The sequence below is a fragment of the Vombatus ursinus genome, unplaced genomic scaffold, assembly GCF_900497805.2.
Source record: "Vombatus ursinus unplaced genomic scaffold, bare-nosed wombat genome assembly UNPS02014781.1, whole genome shotgun sequence".
NCBI lineage: Eukaryota > Metazoa > Chordata > Mammalia > Diprotodontia > Vombatidae > Vombatus > Vombatus ursinus.
The window spans coordinates 41,462,467-41,475,387 of record NW_020954559.1 but is presented as its reverse complement, the minus strand read 5'-3'; the positions used below and the strand labels follow the sequence as shown (position 1 = coordinate 41,475,387).

General features: G+C 37.9%; 1 pseudogene; it reads right to left on the bottom strand.

Annotated features, from left to right (window-relative positions):
- Positions 1-12,342: 12,342 nt before the first annotated feature.
- LOC114046151 lies at positions 12,343-12,921 on the bottom strand (annotated as a pseudogene).

Here is a 12,921-nt window from a genome sequence, read left to right as displayed (position 1 = left end):
AGCCATTCCCTTCCTCACTCTACCTCTAAGCCTTTGTAGAGGCATTCCTCATTCAGGGGAATTGGTAACTTTTTTTTCAGGTTCTTTATTAAATTCTCTCCTGTTATTCAAATAACTGTTTATATACTTTCCCATTTGCATGTTATTTCTTCCCAGTACAATGAAGTTTCTTGAGAGCGGAGCAGTTTTGAGGTTTATTTTTGCATCCCAACATCAAGCAATGCCTTATATATACAGATTTACAGGTATATATATGTACATGTAAACACAGGCGCAAGTTTGCACACACACATTAATATATGATGCACATACACATGTGCACACATATAATGTAGACACACGTGCATATACAAGAAATATATACACAAACACAAACATACATACATATATTTATGCAAAATATTATATGCACATATTTATACACATATAATTTATGCATATATACATGCACACAATATTACTATTTTCACATATCCATATTTATATACACACATGTGTATATACACATATACATGTGTATATGTATGTATCACATACTTAGTCTTTTCAGACTAGAAACCCTAGGGACTATCTTTGACACTTTTTTCCCTCTCTTACCACACCTCCAATTAGTTGTCAAGCCTACAAGCAATATTAGTCTTAGTCTTAGTTGTCTGTCCTTTTCTTTAAATTCCCAGTTGCTCATTGTGCAATGATCAACTATGATTGACTTAGCTCTTCTCAGCAATACAATGATTCAAGACAATTTCAAAAGACTCATGACAGAAGATGCTATCCACCTCCAGAGAAAGAACTGATGGAGTCTGAATGCAGCTTGAAGCATACTATTTTCACTTTCTTTATTCTTTTCTTGTTTGTTTTTTTTTTTTTTGGTCTGTTTCTTCTTTCACAACATGACTAATATGGAATTATGTTTTACATGATTGCATATATATACGTACATGGAAGAATATATATGTGTATGTGTATATATGTATATGTGTGTATGTATGTGTATGTATATATATACATATATATACACATATCTATCTATCTATCTATCTATCTATCTATCTATCTATGAAATATATATCCTGTATCTGTTTGCTTATCATCTTAGGGAGGAGGGAGGGAGAAAATTTGGAACTCAAAATTTTATAAAAAGTGGATGTTAAAAATTCTCTTTACATATAATTGGAAAAAAATAAAATACTATTTAAAAAAAAATAAATTCCCTGTTGCTGCTACCCTTCATCACCTGTGATTAGATTATTGTAACCAGCTCCTAATTGATATGTTAACTTCATATCTTCATCCAATTTTAATCCATTTTGCATGCTGCAGGAATCTTAGTCTTCCCAAAATAATTCTTCATTAACAATAACTCATTTCTATAGTGTGCTTTCCTCACAATAACCTTGTGAGTTAGGGCAAGTAACATTTCCATTTCATAGATGAGGAAAGTGAGTATGAGAAAACTGAAGTAACTTGCTAATGCCACATTGCTAGTCAATGGCAGAGCCAGAGCTAGAATTCAAGTCCAGTGTTCTTCCTCCTACACCATACTCCTCTTCTGTTAAAACTAATAAAAACTTTCAATGGCTCACTATTATCTGTAGGATCAAGTTCAAATGACTCAGCATACCTTCTAGGCCCTTCATAGTCTGCCTCTCCCTGCTTACCTATTTTCTCTTTTACCTCTTCCACTTCTCTCTCTGTCTCTCTCTCTCTGTCTGTCTGTCTCTCTCCTTCTCTCCCTCCCTCCTTCCCCCTCACTCTTTCTCTCCCTCCCTCCCCCTCACTCTTTCCCTCTCTTTTCTCCCTCCCCCTCTATCCCTCTTCCTCATTCTTTCTCTCCCTCTCTTTCTCTCCCTCCTTCTCTCTCCTTCTCTGTCTCTCCTTCTGCTTCTCTCTCTCTCTCTCCTTCTCCCTCCCTCCCTCCCTCCCCCTTCTCTCTCCAGTTTCTGTCTAAAATATATGACACTAGTGGACAAATTTTATAGGTATGCATATAACTGATACAATATGGAAAACAAGCATTTTTAATACACTTGGTTTTTCATATGTGGTTGGTTAGAACACTCTTTTGAATAGTTATGGATCTTATTCAGGAATTTCAGCAATGCTCCAACCTCTAAGACAATTAGCAATGTGATACCCGCAAACAGGAGCATCTAGATGACCTCACACTATGGGGAATACTTCTTTGACAGCTAAACATATATATAAACATATATATAAACATACACATATATAAACATACATATAAACATAAACACTAAAACAAATGAAAACTGGATAGGTATAAATGTGAAGTACTAAATGCTGTAGGATTTTTAATTGAGGGTGTAGATCAGGGAAGGTTTCATAAAAAAAGTAGCATTTAAACTGGGACCTTGAAGGATGGATTAGACGAAATGAATTTTTTAAAAATGGAAGGTAGAAGTCAGTCTTGGCATAGGAAACAGCATGAATAAGAGGGAGGAGGTGGCAAAGATGGTATGAGAGATAGTATGTATTTGGAATATGATGAGTAGTCTTATCTGGCTAGGGCATAGGGTATGAAAGGAAAAATATAGATAAGATTGGAAAGGTAGTTTGGAGTCAGACTGTAGAAGACCTTCAGTGCTATGTTACGTTCAATGTTATGCTGTGTTAAGGAGTGTAGTAGACAGGATAGCAAAGTCATTGCAGGTTTTTAAGCCATGGAATGACAGGATCATATTTTTACATTAGGAAGATTCATTTCACAGTTGCATATAAGATGAACTTAAAGAAGATAGAGACTGAAGGCAGAGACACTGAGTTGCAAGATTCCTTAGGGGAATTGCTTTCTCATGTCCACCCCAAAGCTTCATATTTTCTTTTCTTTTTCTTTTTTTATAATTTATTTATTTATTTTTAGTTTTCAACATTTGCTTCCATAAGATTTTGAGTTTAACATTTTCTCCCCTTCGCTCTCCTCCCTCCCCAAGACAGTGTGCAATCTGATAAAGGCTTTACTTGTACATTCATATTAAACATATTTTCACATTAGTCATGATGAAAAGAAGCATTAGAACTAATGGGAGGAACCACAAGAAAGAAGAAACAAAACAAAACAACAAAAGAAAAGGAGAGCAAATAGTATGTTTTTATCTGCATTCAGACTCCATAGTTCTTTCTCTGGATGTGGATAGTATTTTCCATCATGAGTCTTTTGGAGCTGTCTTAGATCCTTACATGGCTGAGAAGAGCCAAGTCTGTGAAAGTTAGCCATCACACAATGTGGCTGTTACTATGTACAGTGTTCTCCTGGTTCTGCTCATTTCACTCAGCATCAGTTCATATAAGTCTTTCCAGGTTTTTCTGAAGTCTGCCTGCTCATCATTTCTCATAGCACAATAGTATTCCATTACATTCATATACCACAACTTGTTCAGCCATTCCCCATTGATGGGCATGCCCTCAATTATCCAATTCTTTGCCACTACAAAAAAAGAGCTGCTATAAATATTTTTGTACATGTGGGTCCTTTTCCTGTTTTTATCTCTTTGGCATACAGACCCAGAAGTGGTATTGCTGGGTCAAAGGGTATTCACAATTTTATAGCCCTTTAAACAAAATTCCAAATTGATCTCCAGAATGGTTGTCAGTTCACAACTCCACCAACAATGCATTAGTGTTCCAATTTTCCCACATCTTCTCCAACATTTATCATTTTCCTCTTTTGTCATGTTAGCCAATCTGATAGGTGTAATGTGGTACCTAAGAGTCATTTTCACTTGCATTTCTCTAATCAATAGTGATTTAGAGCATTTTTCATATGACTATAGATAGCTTTAGTTTCTTCCTCTGAAAACTGCCTGTTCACATCCTTTGACCATTTATCAATTGGGGAATGACTTGTATTCTTATAAATTTGACTCAGTTCTCTATATATTTTAGAAATGAGGCCAAAGTTTTATATTTTCAAATACTATAGAGAACCTAAATATCTTTTAGTTTACAGCTAAATATTCTTCCAATAATTATTCTCCCATAAGTCATATGGCACCCAGAAGATAAGTTCATATTTTACCTTTCAGGACATGGGTACACGGCCATTCTATGACCTTCTAAGAGATTTCCTGGCTGAACTAATCTTTTGCCCCATGGTTACCCCAACATTGGCTTGTGCATCACCAGGTGATAAACCAGCAGAAGTCTTCTAGATCTTCTCTGAATCATCAGAAAGCTTCACTTACCATGCTGGAGATTAATGTCTTCCAAGGCTTTTCTACTGGTTCATTCTGATTCTATTCCGTTAATGGGAGGACTAGCAACTCCAGTGTGAGAGCCTGACCTTTCCAGGGCTTCTCATCCACTTGGCATTCAACTCTCACCTGCGGCTCCAAAAAGTTGTGGTATACACATCAGCCACACCTAGTAAACCATCTTGGTGATGGGCTAAACCAAGTTGAGGGTAACCAATGGGCCTCAGACCTGTCAAGAGATAGAGGGATGCCTACCCTAAACATGTGAAGATTTCTCCCAGCAGAATGGGTGGATGAAAACAATTTGTTCCATTGGTCATGATGGTGGCTGAAATAGGTGCTGGCAGAGTGCTTGGAGCCTCATTAGGCATCACAGATGCCAAGGTCATCCACTGCTTCCCAGCCATCATCTTAACTTTTATCTTTCCACTGAACTTTGAGTGAGGTTGATGATTTTGTGCAGCTCTGCCTCACTTAAATCCAGTTCACAGGTAAGTCAAGATGCCCCAAGATGTCATTGGTCCTCTTCAAAAATGAAGGTCAAATAACAACATTCCATTTTAGTTGTTCAGCCATGCTTTCACCTGGCTGTCAATAGTGCTCTTTGGAATGGCTGTGTCTATCTTCTAGCACCGCAATTTCAAAAAGGATTCGCTCATCTCCAAGCTACCCAAGGGTTAAATTGTTCGGCTAATTTTCCTATTTCTTCCTTTTTGTGTTCTATGGCTTTGGTAATAGGCTGTCATGGCACCTATTATAACCCCCTTGCTAGTCACTACTTGTCAGGAAGTAGTCCACCCAGTAAGGGGTGAGCTTTCACAGCTGACTCCTGGCTCTCCTCTGCTCAGCATTGATAAGCTCCTTTAAGTGCTTTTAAGGAGAGTGATTTTCCAGAAGACTATATTTTTTGCTCCTCAGATATTTTATGCATGTCACAGTTACATGGGCATGCCCTCAATTTCCAATTCTTTGCCACTACTTGTATTTTGTTATTGCTATATAGAAATGCTGTTGATTTTTGAGGATTTATTTTATAGCCTGTAATTTTGTGGAAGCTGTTAATTGTCTCAATTAGTATCTTTGTTGATTCTCTAGGATTTTCCAAGTAAACTGTCATATCACCTACAAATAAGGAGCTTTTTTTTCTCTTTATCTGTCTTTATGTCTTTAATTATTTTCTCTTCTCTCATTGTTATTGCTAGCATTTCTAAACTATATCGAATAATAGTGGGGAAAGTGAGCATACTTGCTTCACTTCTGTATTTATTGGAAAAGGTTGTAGTGTAGCCCTAATGCATATGATGCTAGCTTTTGGTTTTAGATGGATCCATTTTCTGTTATTTTTAAAAAAGGTCCCACTATACTGATACTTTGTAGGTTTTTAGCATAAAAGTGTGTACTTTTTCAAAGGCTTTTTTCTACATCTGTTGAGATAATTATGTGGTTTTGGATGTTTTGGTTTTTAATGTGATGAATTATGTTGATTGCTTTTCTAATGTTTATCCATCCTTTTATCTCTGATATAAATTTCACCTGATCATGATGAATGATTTCTTGGATAAATTGCCATAGTTGTTTGATAGGATTTTGTTAAAAATTTTTTGAGTCAGTGTTCATTAATGATACTGGCCTATAGTTTTCCTTCTGTGTTTTATCTTTCCTTGGTTTAAGTATTAGGACTATATTTTTCTCATAAAAGAATTCTAGTGGGGTGCTTTCTTTCTCAATTTTTGAGTACAATTTGTAAAGTATGGGTATTAACTGTTCTTTAAAAGTTTGATTGACATCCTATTAATCCATCAGGACCAGAAGTTTTTTTTTCCTTTGGCAATTACAACTAGATCTAATTCTTTTTCTGACATTGCTTAATTTAAGATCTCTATCCGGTCTTCTGATAGTATGGATACTTCATAATTTTGAACGTATTCCTCTATTTCTTTTTGTTCTCAGTTTGTTAGCATATGGTTGTATAATATGTTCTGATTATTATTTTTATTTCTTCTGGTTTTGCTGTGATTTGACCTTGCTCATATGTTGTTTTATTGATTTGATTTTCTACTCTTTTAAAAATCAGATTAGCTAAGGTTTTTTAAAAATTAATTTTATTAATTTTTTAAAAGTTTTATTTATCATTTGTATTTCTCATGTTTTTAATTTGTCTATTTCTCCTCTCATTTTTATTATCTTCTTTTTTGTGTTTATTTTAGGCTTGTTTACTTGTTGGCTTTCTAATTTCTTAAAATGCATGTTCAGTTTTATTCCTCTCTTTTACTATGTTGTTAATGTATATTTGTAGGGATATAAATTTTCCCCTGAGGACTAATTTAGCAGCATCCCAGAAATTTTTGCATGTTGTCTCATTATTATAATTTTCTTTGACATTATTATAATTTTCTATTATTTTTTATGACATATTTTTGACCCATTTATTATTTGGGATTTCATTGTTAAGTTTCCATTTGGATCTGTATCTTTTCTTTGTGATCCCTGAACCAATTACTATTTTTATTGCATTGTGATCATCTGTAAAGGATGAATTTACTGTTTTTGCCTTTTTATATTTGCTTGCAATATCTCTGTGCCCTAGTATATGGTTACTAGTACATGTAAAATTTCCATGTGATGCTGAGAAACATGTATATTCTTTTATTATCTCAGGTAAAAGGTCCTATAAGTCTTTTAATTCTAACTTTTCCAGCAATTTGTTTAGGTCTATATTTTCCCTTTTGTTTATCTTTCTGTTTGACTTATTCAAAACTGAAACAGGAATATTGAAGTCTCCTGTCATAATTGTGTTAATGTCTATGTCTTCTTGTAGATCAGATAATGTTTCCTTTATGAATTTAGATGCTAAGGCATGTGGAGTATATAAATTTGTTACTTCTACTGATTTGTCCTCAATGGCTCCTTTCAGCATAATCTAGTTTCCTTATTTATCCCTTTTTATTTTCTGAATGTTTGTTTTTGCTTTGTCAGATAGTGTGTATCTGTTAGAGAATATGTATATATAACTCCTGCTTTTCTTTTCACTTGTTTTTTATGTATGTCTCTGTTTTTTACATGTGTTTCTTATGAGCAATTCTCCTGAAGGCTTGTCTCTTCCTGAGCCTACAGGAGTCACCTTCCCTAATTTCTGGCCCTCATTTTGCTCTGGACTCATCACACATTCCTCTCTGACTACTCCTTCACACCCCCCTTTCACGTACCCTCCCATGTTATAATGTAGTGTCATTAAAACAAAACAAACAAAAAACATTGATTTACCTGTGGGTGGTAGGGTATTGCCAGATTCTGTCCATAATGCCCTATATCTGTCTTGTCACTATTATATCCACTAGCCCTCTGCCTTCACTTGTCTCCTTGTGCACATTTAGAAGGAAGTTTTTTTTCACTGATGTCTCTACTGTCACTCTGTTGTTGTCTTATTGACCTCTATATTTATTTTCTCCTCCATTTCTGTTGTTTGGTAACAGATAATCTTTTCAGTTCTTTTTTTTTCTAAGAGTATTTCAAGTGTCTCTTTATTATTGAAAATCTATCTTTTTTTTTTCAGTGTGGTTAAGCTCAGTTTTGAAGGTAGGTCACCCAAGGGTGCATTCTGAGGTCCATTGCTCTTCAGAACACATTATTTCATTTCTTATTGCATTTTCTAGTGGGTACAGAATAGTCTTATGTTATTTGAATTTCCATTCTGTTGTATTTGAAAGTCTTTCTCCTGATTGCTTACAGAACTTGTTGTTTCTGAATTGAATTGGTAAATTTAGCCACTTTATGTCTTGGCATTTACAATCTCCCTTCCCCCCCTTTTTTCCTTCTGGAGGTAATCTGTGAATTTTTTCCAATTGGTATTTCACTTTGTATGTTCAGAAGTTCTGGCCAGTGCTCTTTTATTTCCTGTATTATGCTGTTAAGGTTTTTATGTTCTATCATGTCCTGGGAGACCTATGATCTTTAGGTTGTCTCTGTGTATTTTCAAGATCAGTATATTTTGCTTCCATAGTAAACATATTTTCTTTTTAATTTTTGCTTCTCTTCTTCTAGATTGTCCTTTACTTATATATAGTTGCATTTCCAATCTGTTGTTCTCTCTTATTTATTTGGTAAGATTTGCCAGTGCAGATTCCAGTTTTTCTAATTGTTCATTATTTTTTGCTATTGTTGTTATTCAGTCTTTTTTTCAGTCAGGTCTGAGTCTTTATGATCCCATTTGGGGTTTTCTTGGCAAAGATAGTGGAGTGGTTTGCCATTTCCAGCTCATTTTATAGATAAGGAAACAAGGTTAAGTGACTTGCCCAGGGTCACACAGCTAGTAAGTGTCTATGCGGGCCATAAATTCTGCTCTCAAAATTTTCATTTCTCTTTTGAGCCATTCAGGAACAGTGTGTTAAATTCCACAGGTCTTCTGTTTCATTAAGCATTCTTTATTTTGAAGTATTTATTCATAGACCCTTGGACTTCTTTACTAGATTTGGAGGCTATATTTCCATGTATTGTTAATGCTTTCTCTGTTGATTTATCTTTTATGTTCAAAATCTTTGAGTTCTCTTCTTCTTGAGATCTTAGGTAATATCAATCTTCCTTCTCTCTACCCCTTGTTTTTCTCCTATCACTCACTTTCTGACTCCCTCCCCCAAGGTGACCTACCTGAAAATTTGAGCTAACCATACATTAGAGTTGTGCATTTGTTCCATAGGCATGAAATGTTGCATGTGATTTCAGATGAGATCACTACGTTATCAGTTTTACTTTGTTATAAGTGATGTTTCAGGAAGTAGGAGTAATATATAAATGTGAGTAATGTAAAAATAAAACACCTCAATAAAACTTTAAAAAATTGTAAATGAAGAAATTGAATGTCAGAGGTTTCTTCCACTTATAATAGCCTGTGATTTTTCATAACCAAAATACATAGCAGAATATAGAAGTATGATAATAAGAGAAGTACAAATTGAGTACTTTGGGAGTTTAAAGGAGAGAGAGAGAGTGGGGGGGAGGGGATTACTTTTTGCTTTAGATGCAAGAGGAAGAATTAGGAAAGGCTTTGTGGAGAACATGGAATTGAGCTTGGCCTTGAAAAGGGTAGAATTGGCAGTGCTTTGATAGGGTGAAGGAGGTAGTAGAGATAAAATAAGTTATTACATATAAAGTCAACAATTTGGGCAAAGGTAAGAATGTGGCAATGTGTGGGGTACATTTTGGAAATAATTAGTAGTCTAACACCATAGAACACAGGTTGATAAACTGTAGATAAAGATGAAACAGTAGTTTGAACCAAACCATGGAGAACCCTGAGTGCCAGGAAAAGGAGTTTAGACTTTAATCTATAGGCAATGAGGAATAGTCCTCAGTTTTCTTTCTTTTTCTTTCTCTTTCTTTCTTTCAAATTGATGATTTATGATCTCTGAAGGTCCCTTCAAGTCTTTCATCAGAGCTATGTTTTAGGAATATGATTGACATTTAGTGTGTAAGATATATTAGAAAGAGAAAGACAGGAAGCATAGAAACAACTACAAAAATGCAAGAAAGAGGTAAAAAGCTCCCAAATTAAGGTAGGGAGGTGAGAGAATGGAATTAATGAATGTTGCTGAAGGAAAATTGACAGCACCTTGGCAACTGATTGGATATGAAAGGCAAGGGCAAAGATGAGTGGAAAAGGACACTGAGATTTTAAACAGCTAACTGAGTAGTAGGATAATGGTGCCATTAGCATCAGGTAGTCAAGAGCAGGGGCAGTACCTTTTTTTTTTTCCTGGGAGAGGGAGGAGGAAGATGAGTTAGTCTTTTTATATCTTAAGTTTGAGGTAGCTGGAAAATTATTTGACATATAGTTATGAAGCTTGGAATCAACCTTAGAAATCAAGATCATAGGTTAGAAATAAAGATCAAGGTTTGAAATAGAGATTTGGGAATGATTCACAAAGAGGTAGTAGGTGATGAAGTAGATGAACTCACTGTAAGAAAGAATGTAGGAGGAAAAAGGAAGGGAGGAAAGAACATTTATTAAAGGCTATGTTCCAGGTACTTGCTAAGCACTTTATAATTATTATCTCGTTTAATTTTCACAACCTTGGGAGGTAGGTGCTATTTTTAACCCTATTTTGCAGATGAGGAAACTGAGGCAGACAAAGGCTAAATGACTTGTCCAGAACCACACAGCTATTAAGTGTATGAGGCTGGATTCGAACTCAGGTCTCCCTGGTTCCAGGTCCAGCATCCTTTTTTTGGGGGGGGGATTTATATGTGAAAAGTTTTCCATTTTTTAAAAATATCAAACAAAATACATTCTCTGTAAATAAACCCAGCACAGGGCCAACAAAAGGGAGAAAGGGAAGCAAGAAAAATAAACAGCCTATGGTTGTCCACTGATGGGCAATAAGGCTGGGGGAACCCCCTTCCTTATAGGGATAGGAGTCTCCATGCCCTTGGGCATCAGCATGGGTCCCTGTTCCTGAGCACCAGAGTTGGATATGAACAGAGAAACCAGCCCTGAAATGTTTGTAAAGCATCTTTGCAAAGCATCTTTGCATATTTCATTGGCTTGTGGATTCCATGGCCTCTTGTGCCATTTACATGGATCTTCCATTTCCTTCCCAGGAAATGGCTTGCTGTCATGGACAGAGCTCCTCCTATAGCCCACCAAAGTTGGCTGGATCTTCTGGCTGTGGTGGTGAATGAAATGTCATCTGAAAGGGGTAAAGAGCTCCTCAGGGGCCAAGCAGCAAGTCTAGTACGGAAAACTGTGCAGGAGACATTGTGACCAGGTGCTGGGAGAGTATGATGCAGGAACTGCTTTCTGGCCGCCATCATTCAGCTTAAAAAAATGGCCTTGTTGGATTGTAGGTAAGTGTGCAGAAGAGTGCTGGTAAACAGGTGCTCCAGTCACAGGTGGGAGAACACTACTGATTGTTCAGGCCAGCTAGGCCTGCACAGGCTTGTCCTATGGTCCTAGTTCTGCTGCTGAAGAGAAGTCTGCCCTTTGTGCTGCTCTTACCCGTCAGCACCATCATCAATAGGCAAACAGGTGACTCCCGTGCCTTTGTTTCCATAGTAGCCACAACTGTGCTCAGATGATCGGGGTCAGAGGAGCCAAATCACCATTACTTGCCTTCTGCTCTTCATGTTCCAGAGTTATAAGAGAAAAGTGGTCGCCTGAAAAGGATCATTCCTGAGCTACCTTGTCAAAGGCCATGACCCACAAAGCTCATGCCACCTGATTTGAGGGCTCCGGCTCTTGGAGCTGCCTCTGTTCCCAGTCCTTCTGCTGGCTCCCAACACTTTTCATGTCATTCTAGTCCTCAGCTACTAAAATCCCTGTATAAAAGAATGTTTTCAGCTCATTCTCTTGAGACACTTGGGGTTTAAATTGAAGATGTCCACTTCCCTTCCTACTACAATGTCCTCCCCCTGACTTCCGCAAAATGTAGTGAAATGGTGGGGACTTCACAAAACCAGCCACCCAAGGCCAGGCCACACCCTCACTTAGTGTATGTGTAGCTACCCCACCCTTGCCCCTCCTAAACCCAGCAGAATTCAACTAATACCCAATTTGAAGAAACTTTCCTTTTGAAAAATACTCCTTTCCTTTAGTGATATACTCTCAGTTAAGGTGGGGCTGAGGGTTGGAGTCATTCAGCATGCAGTACCATTGTTAAGTAAGGTTATGAAGATGATTTTCTGAGAGATCCCTATGCTTTTGGCCCTCTAAGCCAGTCATCTGGGCTATGTGAGTCTCTTCAGACCCATTAGTTTGACTTGAAAGGGAAAGTGGAGGCAGCATCTCCAGATCAGGGGCAAGGGGTGGTTAACTCCTGCAAGGGTTGTGTCAAGTCCAACGTATGACCTCTACATGGAAGGAGAAAGTCAACGCTAGGACCATCCTTTCTCCTCCTCTGCTCTGAGAGCAAGCCCAGGGGAACTTGGACCACATCCTCACTTCCTTCCTTCTCCAGGAACAAGCGGCTCTCCTCCCAGCTGACCTATTGCATTGTCAAGTCTGGGAAGGACAAACTCAACAAGATGTGGGGGCAGGAGAGGGAGAGACCTATGGTGGCAGAGGCCGCCAGATAACGAAGGCTCTCCGGGAGAGGGGAGGCAGGGAGGAGGAGAGGCAAAGAAAGGCCAAGCTGGATTAGACTTCTGTCTTCTAACTCTGGTGGACCTCCACCTCTTCTGGGACCACAAGCAGCAGCTCGTTCTTTCCTCAGAGCTGATGTTTCAAAATTTTCCTGAGCTCACTCTCCTCTCCAATCCACTTGGGCACCTTGAGCTTTGAGCCAAGGTGGTAGTAGGTGCCTCCCACTTCTCGGACACAGATCCAATGCTGCTTTTTGAGCGGAAGCTTCAACAGGCCCCAGCAGAGGCTAGAGGGGAGGGCAACACCACCGACACCCCTTTGCTGTCCCACCAAACTGCTTCGTAGCTTTGGGTCTGAAGGGCTGCCCCAGTAACATTCACATCGTAGTTCCCATTTCCCAGCATGCTCTTCTTGTGAGACATCACCACGGTCTTTGGAGACAGCCTCTGGAAGATCTCCTGTAGTGTTTCCTGAGTGAAAGCATTGCTGTCTTGGAAGACGTTGTTGAGTGTGTGGAGCTCAACACAGCTCCCAGCGCTGCTTCTCATGGTAGATTGGGAGGGGAGTTGCTGGCTGGGGCAATCCCAATGATTCTGCTTTGGTCTTGTCACCTCTCCATGGCATGCAACTCAT